We start from the raw sequence: 17,966 nt of genomic DNA, 5'->3' as shown, positions 1-17,966 counted from the left end.
CTAATGGCTGGAACCTGAGAGTTTGGAGTGCTCATGGTCAGATGTGGTCTGAATCGTGTGTGTGTGTGTGTGTGTGTGTGTATTGTAATGCTAAGAAAGAAATTTCCTTATCTTTGTAAAAGTAATGACATCACATTTCTTTCATCTAAGAAGTTAGATGTGATTTTGCCAATCTGCTCTAGACCTTCAGATATGCAGTTGTTTATCATTAGACAATTTCCTTACCTTGACTTATTCTTGATTCTATAAAGCAGTAATAGTGCACATTTATGGAGGCATTGTAGCAATGAAGAAATAAAATATATCTGAAAACATAAAATTTTATCAACCTTAGTAAAATATGATTGATTTTAGCCAGTAGATCAAACAAACAATCGAATTCTCATGACATCTGCAGAAAAAAAATTAAAAAAGACTTTCAGGTCTTAAATAATAAATACCTTAACTCTAGTGTGAGAAAAATAAAAGTATTTGGCTTTTCCATAAAAGTACTATTCAAATTTGCATCATAATTATTTAAAAATTTTAAAATGACATTTATTTCATCTATTTTATGGAGAAAATCTGTAGAAGGTTTACTAGGCTTATATTTGGGCAAAATTCTAATTGCTTGTTAAGAGTCTTTGAAAAATAAAATTATTTTTTAAAAATTCAATATAAATATTGTTTTTGATAAACAATGCATTCTGGAGGGTACATTAAAAAGATCCTCTATGAATTACTTTGCTGATATTCTGAGAAAAGGAGGACTCTTTTCCCCATATGTGTGAAATTTACACGAGCATGTGTATGTACATACATATGAATATCTCAAAGTGGAATTATTCAGTCCTTTAAGTTATTGTGTACAAGATACTAATACTCCATTTTATATATAAAATTACAAAAATAAAAAGAGGGAAAAAGAGCTAGGGAGATATTAATATTAAGTAACCTATCATTAATATTACCTTCAGTCACTTTATTTCAACCATATAATAATTTTATGATCTATAGGTAGTCCTTAATAAATATTTGTTCAAATAAAAGATTGAGGATAATTAAAATGTTAAGTACAATTAAATATGAAGCTATATTTGAATATTTGCGTTCCACATAAGAGACGAATCCTGAATAACAAGCATATCATAATCTCTCAAAAATTAAAAACATAGAAACAAACAAAAAACTTCTGTTCAAAAAGAATTTCATTATCGTGATCATGTTTGTAAATGTATTTTCAGGTCCTACAGTATTATTTTAAGTATTGCCATTTTGTGATAACATTTTTAATTTAGAGGTAAATCTAATCTAAAAGGCTATCAGGATACATGACAGTTTACACTCAGGATGCGAATAGTAGAAAGAGCTGAGGTTCATTTACTAATTACAATGGAGCCTTATAGCACAGTATTTGGATTTAATAGCAGAGTTACCTCACAAGTGACAGCTTTTGAGATGAATCTGTTTATAATGAATATTAATTTGTTAAATTGCTTCATAAAATGGTCAAGAAATATTATTTCATTAAGAAAAAGTGTTTCCTGATCTCTTCTTCTTCTTATAATGTGATTAGACATGCAACATTGACTAACAGTATATTAGAAAATGTGTGAATATAAACATGTAAATCTGTTAAGAAAGAAAAATTCATTGTTCTTTCCAAGATAGAGGAACCTTAGTTATGGGAACAGTGGTTTCAGTTTTCTAAGTTTCTAATTTATAGTTGGACAAAATTATGAAAAAGTTTGATGGCAATATTCTGCAAAATAAGTCATAAAACAAATGTAACCAGAGGCAAAAGACAGTTTAACAGTCTGATGTCACATGCACGGGCACACACACACACACACACACACACACACAGGGATCCAGAATACCCTCATAAAAAGCCTATTCATATGGAAGTGTTTCAGATAAGGCACTAAGGCATGCTTATGTCTGGCCTCCCTTTTGCTCTCTTCCTATATTAATGTTAATAAACTAGCTAATTTTGATGATAGCAATATTAGTATAAAATACCTAAGAAAGCATGAGTTCAAGAGTCAAGTATAATTCATGGAGATGAAAACTATTAACAAGAAAAACTGATTGCAGTGATTTCTACTTTCTGGGGGTTTATGTTTTGTTTGTTTATTTTTTTTGTTTCTCTTCTGTTTTTGTTTTGTTTTTTGGAATAGAAAGAGGAGATGAAGAAAGGAAGTTGCTATGTTTTTTAGTATATATTCTCTTAAAGTAAAACAAATCTAGTGTTTTTAGTTTGAATAATTTATAGTGGAAAAATAAATGTCTATTCTGTCCCCTTCTTCTTACAGAAGCTGAAGGCAAAAGGCTGGAATTTTAAAGCCTATGTTATACTAGAGACCCAGTGCATGAAATTCGTGCACAGAGGGGGTTTCCTAAGCCTGGCCTGAACCGTCTCCAATCTGGGACTCCTCAGGGCATGTCCGACTGGGATCAGGCCTGAACTGGCAGTCAGACATCCCTCTCACAATCTGGGACGACTGGTTCCTAACCACTCGCCTGCCTGTTTGTCTGCCTGATTTCACCTAACCCCTCTGCCTGCCGGCCTGATCACCCCTACCTTGCCCCCCCGCCTTCTTGATCACCCCTAACCTCTCTGCCTGCCTGCCTGATTGCCCCTAACTGCCTCTGCCTGCCTGATCGCCCCTAACTGCCCTCCCCTGCTAGCCTGATCTTGCCACCAACTGCCCTCCTCTGCCAGCCTGATTTCGCCCCCAATTGCCCTCCCCTGCCGGCCTGGTCACCCTGAACTGCCCTTTCCTGCTGACCTGATATTGCCCTCAAATGCCCTTCCCTGCCAGCCTGATTGCCCCTAACTGCCTCTGCCTTGGCCCCCACCACCATGGCTTTGTCTGGAAGGAAGTTGGATGTGTGGAAGATGGCCGGTCGACCTTGTATAATTAGCATATTACCCTTTTATTAGTATAGATAATGAGACCCAGAGTAGGAGGTTCTTGTTGAGTGGGTCATATTAATGAGTCTTTTGGTGATGAGAAGTAGGCTCAGTGGTAAATGGGGGGAAGAAGCAGAAAAAAAAAGATTTTTTTTTTCATTTTATGCTCAAATCTTTTGAGAGTTTATGTAGGCATTCTTTTGTGTCCTATCTAAACATGCTTTTGTAATAACAGGGCTTGTGCTGAAACTGTGCTATGAAGAGAACATAATAAAAACATTTTATAAACTATGTTCTTTGAGTTAATATACAACCTCTTAAATAGACATATTTACTATAAAATACCTTAGATTAGAGTATTCAATACATGACCAAACTTTGTGATTCTTTAATTGGGGAGTACAGAATGCAGTCTTTTCTGAAAGTATTTGACCACGATGCTATTTTCTTTATAAAAAATCTAGCAGAATGTTACTCCCTGGATCTTTGAAACATCAATGATGAGAGAGTATCATTGATGGGTTGCCTCCTGCACACCCGACACCCGGGATTGAGCTTGCAACCCAGGCATATGCCCTGACTGGGAATTGAACCATGACCTCCTGGTTCATAGGTCAACATTTAACCACTGAGCCATGCCAGCTGGGTGAGAAACATTCTTTTAAAAAGAGATTGCTATTGCTATCTCAGGTGTGATGTGTGATTGGAACTTACATTTGAAGGACTTGTAAGATTTATATAATATTTTAAGTCTGAACTAACAACCCAGTCAGAAGCTATATTTATGCAGCCTGCCATCATTAAGACAATTATTTTATTTACCCTTTCACACAGTGAAATCACCACTAGCTTCAAAAAGTATTTACCTATAATAGTGGTATTTACTTTATTTAACAGATAACAGCCACGTTTTCTTAAATCTTGGTTTAAAAGCCTGTTGTCACATCAAAGTCTATCTTTTCAATAGCCAAATGTAGTTGTCTTTCTATATGCAGACCTGGCCTCTGGTATTTTCATTTTATTATTCACATCAGATACACAAAAATGCCATTAGTTTATAATTTCTGCCTAAAATTTCTCTGGCTTATTGAGTGATTGAGATAAATGAGTTTAATTCTCTTTCTGGGCAGTGTTGGTAGACATTTATAATATGCTCTTCCTCTCAGACACAATTCATTGAAGAGGAATACCCAAGTCGGAACAACAATAAAATGTTTTTCTAACTCTTTCTTTGGTTTATGCTGTACGCCAATGTAATATTCCTAGTTTTGACTTTGGGAATTGAAGGTGTTTGATATAAAATATTTTCTCGTTCCCTTTTTTTGACTTGACTAAAGCAACATTTAATGGCTTTCTTGAAAGCAAGTGCAATATCAAAGCCCATGTACATTTTCCAAATTCATTTTTATTCTGATATTGCTTGGCATTTTCTAGATGGCCTTCATCCTTACCCAAATTGTGTGTTTTGTACTCTTTGCCATGTCAAAAAAATTGTAGAAAGGGAAAGTTTCTAAGCTTCCACAGGAAGCTACTGTCTGGCTCATATTAGATTACATTGTTTTGACTTCTTGCCACCAACACTAGTCCCTTCTGTATTTTACATGATATTCCTGGAGCGACAGGAATTATACATATCCTTCTAACAACTATAAAACTATCAACAGATATGAGGCAATTGTTTTCAGAAATGGGACCAATGTTACCAATGAAAAAAGATACTTGAGCAAAAGGAACTCCACACTGACACTGGATTTCTGCCTGATGGAAATTTCTCAATGACAACATAAGGAAGGAGAGTCCTAGGAGAGAGAGTGGTCTTGTGAAACTAAACAGTCATACTGGAGTCTGAGCTGCTGCAGTGAATATTTATCAGGTAGTTTACCAGCGAGGAATGTGAGCTGTTGGATCAGGGGAGGACCAGAGATCTGGGTTGGGGTTTACCTGCAAGAACTTGTCCAAGAATGTAGCCACACATGAACAGAGAAAGACTGCAAGACAATGTAGGGAGCAGGTGTTGTGAGGCTAACAGCTCAAGAGAAATATCAAGGCTCACTAAGGCTTAGGAGCTTTGGCAATCTACCCTAAAAAGACTGTAAAGATCTCACTGTGGTCCGTTAGTATTCAACTGACAATCCAGAAAAAACATAACTTCAAAGTAAATAAAGATTATACCCTAGAGTGAGTTCAATATCAGAATAAATTTTACTTAACACAGTGTGAAGCCAAGTTTGACAAGATCTAGAAAATTTGCCTCTAGTAACTTATATGTCTGCCAGACTAAAACTCAACCCTCCTTAAAAGAAGATAACGCAGTTTAAGCTCCTTATATCTTGTCTTCTACAATATCCAGCATTTACTAACACCACAAAACTAAACAAAACATTAGATTTGCACTAAAAATCAAAGGGGAGAAGTATTCAATGGAAACTGAATGTAACATGTCACAGCTTGCAATCAGTAGACAAGTACTTAGCTATTATAAATATGTTCAAGGATATAAAGAATCAGAATGTGATTATTATAAAAATATATCAAATTAAATGTAGAGAATAAAAATTATAATAGCTAAAATGAAAAATTTTACCAAATAATATTAAGATCAAGTAGATGAGAAAGTATCAGTGAAAAATAACAAGAAAAGTTATTCTACCTGAAAAGTATAGAGAAAAGGATTAAAAATAATTAAATACAGTGTCAGTGTCTTGGGGAAATAATAGTCTAACTTAAGTATAAATAGCAGCCCAGCTGGCATAACTCAGTGGTTGAGCATCGACCTATGAATGGGGGTTCATGGTTCGATTCCCGGTCAAGGCATATGCCTGGTTTGTGGGCTTGATCTTCAGTGTGGGGCATGCAGGAGGCAGCCCATCAATAATTCTTGCTCATCATTGATGTTTCTGTCTCTCTCCCCTCTCTGAAATAAATAAAAGTATGTTTTTAAAAAAAGTATAATTAGAGACTGACAGAGGGAGGAAAATAGAGTTGTGAACTGGCAGTCGGACATCCCCCGAGGGGTCCCAGATTGGAGAGGGTGCAGGCTGGGCTGAGGGACACCCTCCCCCCCCCACCCCCCCGCCATGCACAAATTTTGTGCACTGGGCCTCTAGTTTTGTATAATAATTTATAATGTATAGATGACACTGTGCATATACCAAGACCCACAAATTGACAGAACAAAGAACGAACATTAAAGTATGCAAATTTAAAAAATGATGTTGGAAGCTGGGGAAATTTGGGATAGATCATAGACTTTCACAAAAAAAAAAAATCTGTATATACATATTAGGAATATGTGACACAGTCTCACTGAAGGGGTTTTGGGGGGGAAGTTGCTGACCTAAGTAACATTGGAAATGAGGTGAAAGGCAGAAAGGACTGTATATTTTTACTATTCTTTAGTTGAAGTTGTTACCCATAGAGTTACAGGTTATCAAAAAAACTGTCAAAGTCATACAAAACAAAGTCTGAGAAACCATCCCAGCTAAGAGAAGCTAAAGGAGACATGACAAATAAACACAATATAGTATTCTAGAATGGATCTTATAGTAGAATAAAGGACATTGGGTTAAAAACTAAGGGACTAGCAATACATATGCATGGACTTTAGTTAATAACTAGAGGCCCAGTGCACAAAATCATGCATTGGGGATGGGGGGAGTTCCTCAGCCCAGCCTGCACCCTCTCACAGTTCAGGAGCCCTCAGGGGATGTCCGACTGATGTCCTTAGCGCTGCCACAGAGGTGGGCTCCTGCCACCACCACTGCACTCACCAGCCATGAGGCTGGCTTCTGGCTGAGCGACACTCCCCTGTGGGAGCACACTGACCACCAGAGGGCAGCGCCTGCATTGAGTGTCTGCCCCCTGGTGGTCAGTGCATGTCATAGTGTCCAGTCATTTCCCCATTTGGTTGATTTGCATATTAGCCTTTTATTATATAGGATAGTGGATCAATATTGGCTAATGAGCTGTGAAAAATGTACCACAGTAATGTAAGATGTTAGTAAAGAAAACTGGGTGTGGGGTGTGCAGAAACCCTCTCCATCCTATCTTTGCAATTTTTCTGTAAATTTACAAGGATTATAAAGTAACAATTTTGTTTTGAAAAAAAGTATTCAGGCCCTGACCGGTTTGGCTCAGTGGATAGAGCAACGGCCTGTGGACTGAAGGGTCCCAGGTTCAATTCCGGTTAAGGGCATGTACCTTGGTTGCAGGCACATCCCCAGTGTTCCGGAGGCAGCTGATCTCTCTCATCGATGTTTCTAACTCTCTATTCCTCTCCCTTCCTCTCTGTAAAAAATTAATAAAATATATTTTTTAAAAAAGTATTCAGGAAAATATATAATATGCTCTGGTTTATTTTAAAAACAGATTATTGAATAAAATCAATCCTTAATTTTTCTGTTGAACAGCTCTACATGTGTGTATTTCTGTGCGCATGGACTTGTGTGCCTGTGTATGTGGAAGAAACTATTATGAAAGGATAAACAAAAACCATACAATATAGTTATTTTTATAGAAGATTGGGAATTAAGGAAGATTTGATTAAAATAAAATCTTAATGCTATCCATAATACTCCCAAATTTACAGGAGAATAATGCAATGGATTACTTAAGTGATTTTGAAAATAAAAGCGGGGGGGGGGTCATTGTATTTAGAACCAAAGTATGTGGGCTTAAACCTCTACATCATTCTTTATTAGATGCGTGGTTCTGACCAAGTCTCACATATTTTTTATCCTGTGGATAATGTAAACAATCAAATTTCCATCAATATTGCAGCACTTTACCTTACATCTCTCCCCTCTTCCCGACAAGTCCCCGCATCCAGATTTTCTCAGATCTCACTGCTTTCACACATTACTGTCTGATTGAGGCATCTGTAGCAGAGCAAGTTCAGCGTGCCAAAGACCACTGGCTGGGTGGTAGGTGGAGTTGTTGAGGGTAGAGATTGATGGAAAATGTCAAGATCAACTTAGGACACGAGATAATATTTCTTAAAATTAATGCTATTGTCAAGTGCATATTTTGAGCATTTAACCTATAAGACAAAATCTCAGCACATTACAAAGATAAATAAAACAGCCATTATATAAGTATTTTCTTTACTTATACACAACTGTCCAGAGTATATTGTAATTCAACATTATATACAAAAGTGCCTGTTTTGTGTATTTTTTCATATATAAATTATCCCTCTATAAATGATATGTATCTAGTCACACATATGTGAGGATATATATATAGTATAAAACACACATATATAAACAGACCAAAGCATGAATCTCAGCAACTGTTGCATCTGCAACTTTTGTGAAGTTACCACATATTTTCTTTTTAATTTCCCGAAAATTCTAAAACAGTGCTGCTTCCAGTAGATGAATGGGCTACAGAAACTCAATACCATCTCACAGGATTCTGAAAAATGGCTCAAAAGCCTTGTATGTGATTTATTTTACATGGAAATCATCAGAGGAATGGATCATGTTTATAAAACTTAAGCTTATGCATTCTCATTCCAATAAATACATAGCATAGAGACAGTGCCACAGGAAAAGGCAGTGCCCCCGAACAATTCTGCAGTCATTCCTCAAATCACATAACTCATTAGTTTCAAATTGATGCTGAAAACTCAGATTTATGGACTCCACATTGAATGTTTTGCCAAGCATGATGCAGTGTGGACTATGATGACGTCTCTCCTGGAAAGGGGAGCCCTGTTAAGATTTGTATGGATCGCAGGGCACGCCCCTTTCTGCAGGCAACTGGGAGCCCTTGCTGTCCATGGTTTCTGGCTGGCGATGTTCCCTCAACATGCTTAGCAAGCAGTACTTGATGTTCTGATTATCTCCAGCTTTCTGAAGCGCAAATCAACAACCTAATTTTGAAATTTCCAAGTCATCTAATATTATAATATCAGAAAGAAATGTAGACCAGCATTGATTTCATAATAGACCAAGCATGAGACATATGAGTGATAAATAAACTAAAAGAACCAATTAATCTAATTAGGAGGCAAAATGAAAATTCTGTTGGCAGGTAGCTGTAGTCAGACAAAAAGAGACTCTTTAGTTAATTCTTACATCACCAGTAATAAATGTGTTAGCAGACTCTACAGTGTCTGTGTTTAGCATTTGAACCTCTCTATTCAGCATGCATTGGCATTCCTGACTGCTTGAAACTAACAGTCACACAACACACATGATTTTAGGACACAGGACACAACCCTTGCTGACAGTGCTGTGCAGGATATCCAGGTGAGCCCTACCGGTTTGGCTCAGTGGATAGAGCGTCGTCGGCCTGCAGACTCAAGGGTCCCAGGTTCGATTCCGGTCAAGGGCATGTACCTTAGTTGCGGGCACATCCCCAATAGGGGGTGTGCAGGAGGCAGCTGATTGATGTTTCTCCCTCATTGATGTTTCTAACTCTCTATCCCTCTCCCTTTCTCTCTGTAAAAAATCAATAAAATATATTAAAAAAAAAAAAGCTATCCAGGTGAACCCAACAGGGCCTTATTTAAATCCAAAGCCAGCAACCGAATCCTTTACTTATCACTTTATAGAATCACTGCATATCCCTTCTTTCTCCAAACATCTCTCAAGGTGTGGGCATTCCTTAAGACCACATTAAATGCTTTGTGTCTTTTCTCCCGAATTCCCTTAAACCAGAGGGAAATCAGAGTCTAAGTTAAAACTCTGACGTCCACTGAAGATTTTCAGATAGCGCGGTCTCAGCTCACTGGCTCCTGAACGGGGAGCTCCTTTTTTATTTTTCAGAAACAAGCATTATGTTACAGTCCTGTTTAGCCCAGCTAGGGAAGCCTAATGTAGCTTGAAATAAATTTTGTTACAAAGTAGTGATTCTGCGTGGGAACGCCTGGTCTTGCCTTCCGGGGGTGTTTACAGTCCCACGCCATGCTGGGAGAGGGAATTTGAAACAAAGGCGTGCGTTATGAAGGACCAGAAGTGCGCTTCAGCCAAAATCACAAGGTCTGGTCTAATTTCTTTGTGTTTCTGTTCAGGGCTCTCCCTTCCTCCTGTTATTGCTAATTGGAGCTTCTTTGGTTTCCATAGTGATGCCTTCAGGTAATTTCTCTTCTACTTCGTGTTTGTTTTAGGATTGTTGATTTGTGGTCTTATTCTGCATCATAAACTCATTTTATGCTTACCAGCACTAAAAGGTATCAGGAAATCTATTTGGAGAATCAGTTTGTCAGTCTTCTCTATTTCTCAAATAGGGTAAGGCTTGAGATTCTCAAATGTAGCAATTCTCCTAAAAGAATCAGAACAAATCCTAAGAGAGACAGTCCCAGATGCTTTGCAAATAAAAATAAGTAAAAAGAAAGGCATTTAACCAGACACCTTAAATCACTTCTAAGTAGTAAAAAAATATATCTATATATCTATATATGATTAGCTAAACTTTTAGTGATTATTGAGAAGCTCTTTATATAATTAAAAATACTAATTTTCTTTCTTTTAAAAAAGAGAGTCAACAAAGTTTAGAGAAAAAAAATCACCACAGAGACTCTTGTGGGAGGCACTACGGGAACAACATGGAATGGAATGTGATGGAGCTTCGCAGCCTGGCCTCTAGCCCTGAGATTTCATCAGAAGCTCTGGCTCTGGGCAAATCAGTCCATCTTTCTGATTACGTACTTTTTCAGCATCATTTCAAAGAGTGTCCTAAAGGCATTACACACATTCCGTTGGTACTATTATTTTCTCTATTTTTAAACGGGGTAAGTGAGGCACAGAAAGTCTAAATAACTAACCAGCATCACACAATTAATAGGAAGTGTAATCCCATGACCGCTTTCGAACAAGTGTCATACGGGGGTACGCTACTAAGACAGTGTGTGTCATTCGAACTGAGAAGCCTACGTGTGTAGAAAAGGACAGTGAAGTTAAATAGCTCACCAGGGCCACGCAGCTAGTTAGTGGCATCTTCTAGATCTATATCTTATTTTCTTTTCTCAAACACACAATGATATTATAAGAACGTTTCTATTTTTAATACTCAGCTATGTTCTGTTCTTTAAGATTTTTTTTTTAAAAAAACAAACACAATAAATTCTTTCAAAGAAAAGAAAATACCAGCATTGCAAATGCACACTTGAGATTTCCTTAAACTGGAAAACATTAAAGTGGAAATTTAAGTTTAATCTTAATCTCAGTGTTTAATTTTGTTAATCAATGATGGTTCATTTAGAATGAAGAATGTATATCAACTCTCTTCATGTAAGAGGGACTGTGAATTACTAAGTGGTGATTTACATATTTAAAAATGCATCACACACACCTTGTGCGCCCTGCACCCCCATAAGTTCCACAGCACGTGTTTTTTTTTACTCTGGCCATTTTTGTTGCAACCAGCTTCATTCAGCTGTGACCCCGTTTGCCTCAGCTGGACCTCCATTTTCTGCCTCAGCTTGTTCCTGAGGCTTCTGGCATCTTCCGGAGAGGGCGACACCCATGCCTCTGTAATTTGGAAACTCTATACTTGGCCAATGGGGGATAAGGTTCATCTGTGCTGGAATTACTTCCCCAGATAAAAGACGTGCAGAAACCCAAGCAAAGACATGAGCTTAAAAGGTCCACATGCTGAAGTATTGTGCATTTGCTCTTAATTCTACTGTGTCAGGAGGGTACATGCTATATTTTTGAAATTTGTACAGATGCTCTTATCTTTGAATGGGTTTAATTTGAAGTTCTTTTCAAATAACCAAGTGAAAGGTATTGTAGGGTGGGAAAAAGTAGGTTTATAGTTGTTCCTGTGGGAAATAATAAATTAATTAATAAATAATATGCAAAAAATAAACTGTGTTTTGCATACTCACAACTGTAAATCTACTTTTGCCCCACCGTGTATTTACAAAACTCATAATTAATGCCGTGTTTCGGACTAATCCTATCTAATAAAAGAGTAATATGCAAATTGACCATTACTCCAACACACAAGATGGCTGCCCCCATGTGGTCAAAAATGGCTCTCTGCATGTGGACACAAGATGGTCGCCACAAGATGGCCAGCAGGGGAGGGAAGTTGGGAGGGACCAGGACTGCAAGGGAGGGCAGTTGGGGGCAATCAAGCCTGCAGGGAAGGGAAGTTGAGGGGGACCCAGGCCTGCAGGGGAGAGCAGTTGGGGGTAACCAGGCCTGCAGGGGAGGGCATTTAGGGGTGACCAGGCCTTCAGGGAAGGGCAGTTAGGGGCAAATAGGCTGGCAGGGGAGCAGTTAGGCATCAATCAGGTTGTCAAGGGAGTGGTTAGGGGTTGATCAGGCTGGCAGGCAGAAGCGGTTAGGGGCAATCAGGAAGGCAAGCAGGCGAGCAGTTGGGAGCCAGCAGTCCTGGATTGTGAGAAGGATCTCCGACTGCCCATTTAGGCCCGATCCTACTGGGATCGGGCCTAAACAGGCAGTCGGACATCCCTTGAGGGGTCCCAGATTGGAGAGGGTGCAGGATGGGCTGAGTGACACACACCCCCATGCACAAATTTCATGCACCAGGCCTCTAGTATATATATATTTCAAAATATAATTAATTAAACTGTGTATATCTGTGTACATATTATGTATACATATAGTAATATAGCATACTAGAGGCCCGGTGCACGAAATTCGTGCATGGGAGTGTGTGTCCCTCAGCCCAGCCTGCACCATCTCCAATCTGGGACCCCTACTGGGATCGGGCCTAAACGGGCAGTCGGACATCCCTCTCACAATCCAGGACTGCTGGCTTCCAGCTGCTCGCCTGCCTGCCTTCCTGATTGCCCCTAACCACTTCTGCCAGCTAGCCTGATCACCCCCTAACCACTCCCCTGCCAGCCTGATTGATGCCTAACTGCTCCACTGCCAGCCTGTTTGTCCCTAACTGCCCTCCCCTGCAGGCCTTGTCACCCCTAACTGCTCTCTCCCCTGCAGGCCTGGGTCCCCCCCACCTGCCCTTCCCTGCAGGCCCAGTCGCCCCCAACTTCCCTCCTCTGCCAGCCTGGTCACCCCTAACTGCCCTCCCCTGCAGGCTTGATCACCCCCAACTGCCCTCCCTTGCAGGCCTAGTTCCTCCCAACTACCCTCCCCTGCTGGCCATCTTGTGGTGGCCATCTTGTGTCCACATGGTGGCAGCCATCTTTGACCACATGGGGGCAGCCATCTTGTGTGTTGGAGTGATGGTCAATTTGCATATTACTCTTTTATTAGATAGGATATAGGCCTGATGCATGGCTGGGGGCCAGCTGGTTTGCCCTGAAGGGTGCCCTGGATCAGGGTGGGGGTTCCCTTGGGACATGGGGCGGCCTGGGCGAGGGGCCTGTGGTGGTTTGCAGGCTGGCCATGCCTCCCGGCGACCCAAGTGGAGGTCCTGGTATCTGGGATTAATTTATCTTCTATAATTGAAACTTTGTAGCCTTGAGTGGAGGCCTGGGCCTGCCAGGGTATGCGGAAAGCTTGGCTTTCTCCATTGCCAGTGAAACCCAAGCCTCCTGCTTGCTCTGTGGCCGCAGCCATCTTGGTTGGGTTACTTTGCATACTCGCTCCTGATTGGCTGGTGGGTGTAGTGGAGTGATGGTTAATTTGCATATTACTCTTTTATTAGATAGGATAATAAAATATACACATGGAAAATAATGTACATAATGTTTTAGCATTTATTAAACCTATACTTTTGGGCTATATTTAGTCAGAAATACAGGATACCAATAGCCAGAAACCAGTCTCTCCTTTTATCACTTAAATGCCTATACACTTCCTTTGTAGAATGCATTATAGGTTCATATTTTAAAAGATAGTATCATTGTTTAGTTTTAAAAAACCAAACCTTCTCTGACTAGGACTTTACAATTGTAAATGCAATAATATTAAATTAATTTTGGTTTTTAAGAAAGAACAAGTTACACAGGATTTTTCAGGAAAATATTTTGGGATATTATAAAAGGAACTAAAATGAGGGTACAGTGCCTCTTACTAAAACTCTTCATTTGTAGCTTTATAAAAACTCTAGTGGTTTCAATTTTCTTCCCAATCTGCTCAGCACCATTCCATGACAGGAACCAAATATTAAATTGCAGGAGATGAAGTGGATTTTCTTCATTTCCTTACTCCTGCAATCACCCTTCCTCCCTGTCCCTTGCTGCCGCAGTGCATGTGACTTTTAAGCTAGTTACAAAGCCACAACTTTATCTCATTAAATTATTCTTCAACCAGGAACTTTTTGGAGGTACATATGAGGTCTTTATGTGAGCCAACAGGAGAGCTTTTAATTGGCTTTCAAGAATTGCAATAAACAGCCTTAAAGATATTTCAAGTACTAAGGGAAAATGCTAAAGACATTTAGAAAAAGCTTTGAAGCTAGTTAGTCAGATCTGAATTTCTTTCCTTTTTTTAAATCTTGCCTTTATTTTTTTATTTTTTTTCTTTATTGATAAAGGTATTACATATGTGTCCTTATTTCCCTATTGGCCCCCCATCCCCCCCATTCATGCCCTCACCTCCCTGGTGTCTGTGTCCATTGGTTAGGCTTATATGCATGCACACAAGTCCTTTGGTTGATCTCTCCCACTTACCCCCACCCTCCCCTACCTTCCCTCTGAGGTTTGACAGTCTGATTGATGTTTCTCTGTCTCTGGATCTGTTTTTGTTCATCAGTTTATGTTGTTCATTATATTCCACAAATGAGTGAGATCATGTGATATTTATCTTTCTCTGACTGCCTTATTTCGCTTAGCATAATGCTCCCCAGTTCCATCCATGCTGTTGCAAATGGCATAACAGCACAATTTACCATAGCTAAGATTTGGAAACAGCCTAAGAGCCCATCAGCAGATGAGTGAATTAAAAACAACCCATGGTACATCTACACAATGGAATACTATGCTGCGGTAAAAAAGAAGGAATTCTTATCAAATCTGAATTTCTTAGCTGGTATATATTGTGTTACAAAGAAAGTACTCATGGAATCTATAAACAAAGCGTTTCCTTTTCTTTTGAAAGGTTATTAGGCATTTATCAAGTAATGCTACATAAGCAAAACCTAGCATACAGTAGTGCTCAATTCATGTTGGATTAAATACAACATCGATATGCTTACGTTCATTTCTCTTGCACTCCCCCAAGGATCGCCTTGGTGCCTTACTTGATTTCAACATATCAGACACTTTGGGTATTGTTTCCCCTCCCTAAGATGAATGTTTTTAAGTACAGTGCTGCTGCTACTCTCAGCAGACCAAATAGAAGCCCTCTCGACTACCATAGTTTTATATTAAGTTTTGAAATTGGTAGTGTGAGTCCTTCAATACTGATCTATATTATTTTGTTGGCTATTTTAAGTTTTTGCATTTTCATGTAAAATTTAGAATCCTCTTATCAACATCAACAAAATAGCTTGCTTGTATTTTGATATGGATTGTATAAGGGTTATGTTTAGATCTATAGGTTAAGTTAGGAAGTATTGGGGTTTTAACAATATTTAATCTTTCAATCTACAAACACATAGTATCTCTTTGTTTATTTAGATTTCTGATGACTTACATCTATATTTTATAGTTTTCCGCTTAGAGATCTTATAAAACATATTTTGTTATATCCAAAAACTTTATTTTTTGTTGTTATTGTAAATTATATTTCTGGACAATTAAATAGCTTATTACTTAGACAATCATGTCATCTGTGAAGAAAAACATTTATTATTTCATATTCCCAATATGCATATATTTTTTTCTTTCTTGTATTATTGAAGTAAATAGGGCCTCCAGTACAATACTGAAAAAACAAAAAAACAAAAAAAAAAAAAAAAAAAAAAAAAAACTGGTGAGAGAGAAAATATCCTTGAAGTTTAAAGGGGAAAACTGTCCAGTCTCTCACTTTTGATGATTGTGTTAGCTAGGCTCTTAAAGATATTTTTATAAAGTTGGGAAAGTTGATTTTCAGTTTTAGTTTGTTTTACCATGAATTGGAGTTGTATTTTGTTATATTAATTTTCTGCATTAACTGATGTGATAGTATTATATGTGATAGTAACCCAGTATCATGCTGGGTTACAATAATTGATTTTCAAATACTAAAGCAGTCTTGCATACCTGAAATAAATTTACTTTTAAGAGTTTGAATCTGACTGTACATTCTCACACATATTTATTAAAACTAATCTTATTGAAAGCCTAAATCTCAAAGATGTCTTAGTTCTTTATACATTTTAATATCAAATGTATGTCATATCTAATATAGCTTTGTGCATATGTTCTTTACTCTCTTTAAGCATGTTGAGTAGAAAGAGTCTAGGAAAAACTTAGATCTTATGCTGAGATTTTCAGGATGAAGTTAATTAGTAGGATTCACTTTTCCTACTTTTCTTGGTATATTTCTTGTTACTTTTTAGGCATGTGAACTTAGACAAGAATTTTACTCCCTTTAAACTTCTATACATGTAAAATATATATGGTACATATTACAGGTTGTATTAATAGCAACTGCTAATACTAATATTTATAACTCAGATTTTAATTTTCTAATAGTTCTCAAACGTAACCCTCTATACACACACTTCTTTTTTTTTTCATTCACAATGATACCCGAAAAGAACTTTACTATCTTTATGAATCCTTAGAAACTGTACACCTTTGGTTGCTATTTAATGTTTTCCTAAGGCTCTCTTTAGTAATCTATAGCTGAGATTTATTTAAACACACCGGTCTAAAGAGTTCAACGTTTTCTATAATGGGAAAGTTTTGTATGTCCATATCTTTTGAGTTTTTGAACATTGGTTGCTTACGTTTTTCTGAATCTGCTCTTATGCGTCAAGGAGGGAACGCTGTAAAAATATTTTTGTTGCCCAACCATGGTGGCTCAGTGATGAACATCGACTTCTGAACCAGTAGATCAAGGTTAGATTTCCAGTCAGGACACATATTCAGGTTTGATATAAGCACCATCATGCAGGAGGCAGCCAACCAATTATTCTATCTCACCATTGCTGTTTCTATCTGTCTCTCCTTCTCTGAAATCAATAAAAATATAAAAAAAAAGAAAATTATTAACTATGGAATGGAATATGCAAATGTTACTGCTTAAATTAAGGATTTTTTTTAAATGCACATACATATACATTATATGGAGAAAAAGAGAGAGATTTACTACTGTCTACCCATTCCATGCTGAACTAATATCCCTATTATTTCACATTTCGGGGGCGACACTCTAAAAATAGAAAAAAAAAAGTTTGTAAGCTTTCCTCCCCTCAATATGATCTCGTTGGGATGTAATGAGTGTAATATTTAATATTTGAAGCTTAGAATTGTCTTGTTCAACCTGCCACTGTTTTAAGCATAGACAAAGAATTTAAACTATTTGAATGAAATTGTGTGTGTCTAATGCACTGCATCTTTACTCTAAAAGTCCCATTTTTGTTTACTTAATACGCCCAGCTCATCACTAGGCTGCACTAGGTATCTGTGAAATGCCATTTCTTGTCAATTGTGGCTTCTTTGCAGAGGAGAAATTACTATCATAGAGCTAGATGCCATTTTGACATATTTTAATGTAAATGCCATTTGTCTACCCTGATCTATTTGAAAATACGAAATTACAGAAGGAAGCTCCTCCAAACATCCCATTCCATCACACTCCTATTCCTAAGCTCACCTTGTACACTCTGCTGAAAGTTATCCTTTAAAATTAAATTTTAGTTTGAGTCAACTCATACATGCAGCATTCTCTCCTTGCATGATTGGTTGTTTATTTTTAGAAGTTGATGAAACCTGAAGTTGTACCATTATTGCTTTGCATTTCTTCAATTTTTAAGTCTTCTCCTCTAAAATTTTAATTTTCTTTGCTTACTTGATTTGTCATCCTGGTGGTAACCCTGCACCTCGAACAGTCAGGATTCATTTGGTCACTTGTCTTCATTTTTTTTTTTTTTTTTTTTTTTTTTTAAGAATGACTATAAAGGCCACCTGGTGTGGCTGCGTTTGAGCGTAAACCTATGAACCAGGAGATCAAGGTTCGATTCCAGGTCAGGACACATGTCCATGTTGCAGGCTCAATCCCCAGGAGGGATCATGCAGGAGGCAGCCAATCAGTGA

This window comes from Plecotus auritus (genome assembly GCF_963455305.1).
Source record: "Plecotus auritus genome assembly, chromosome: 9".
Taxonomy (NCBI): Eukaryota; Metazoa; Chordata; class Mammalia; order Chiroptera; family Vespertilionidae; genus Plecotus; species Plecotus auritus.
Note: the sequence above shows the minus strand (reverse complement) of the source record.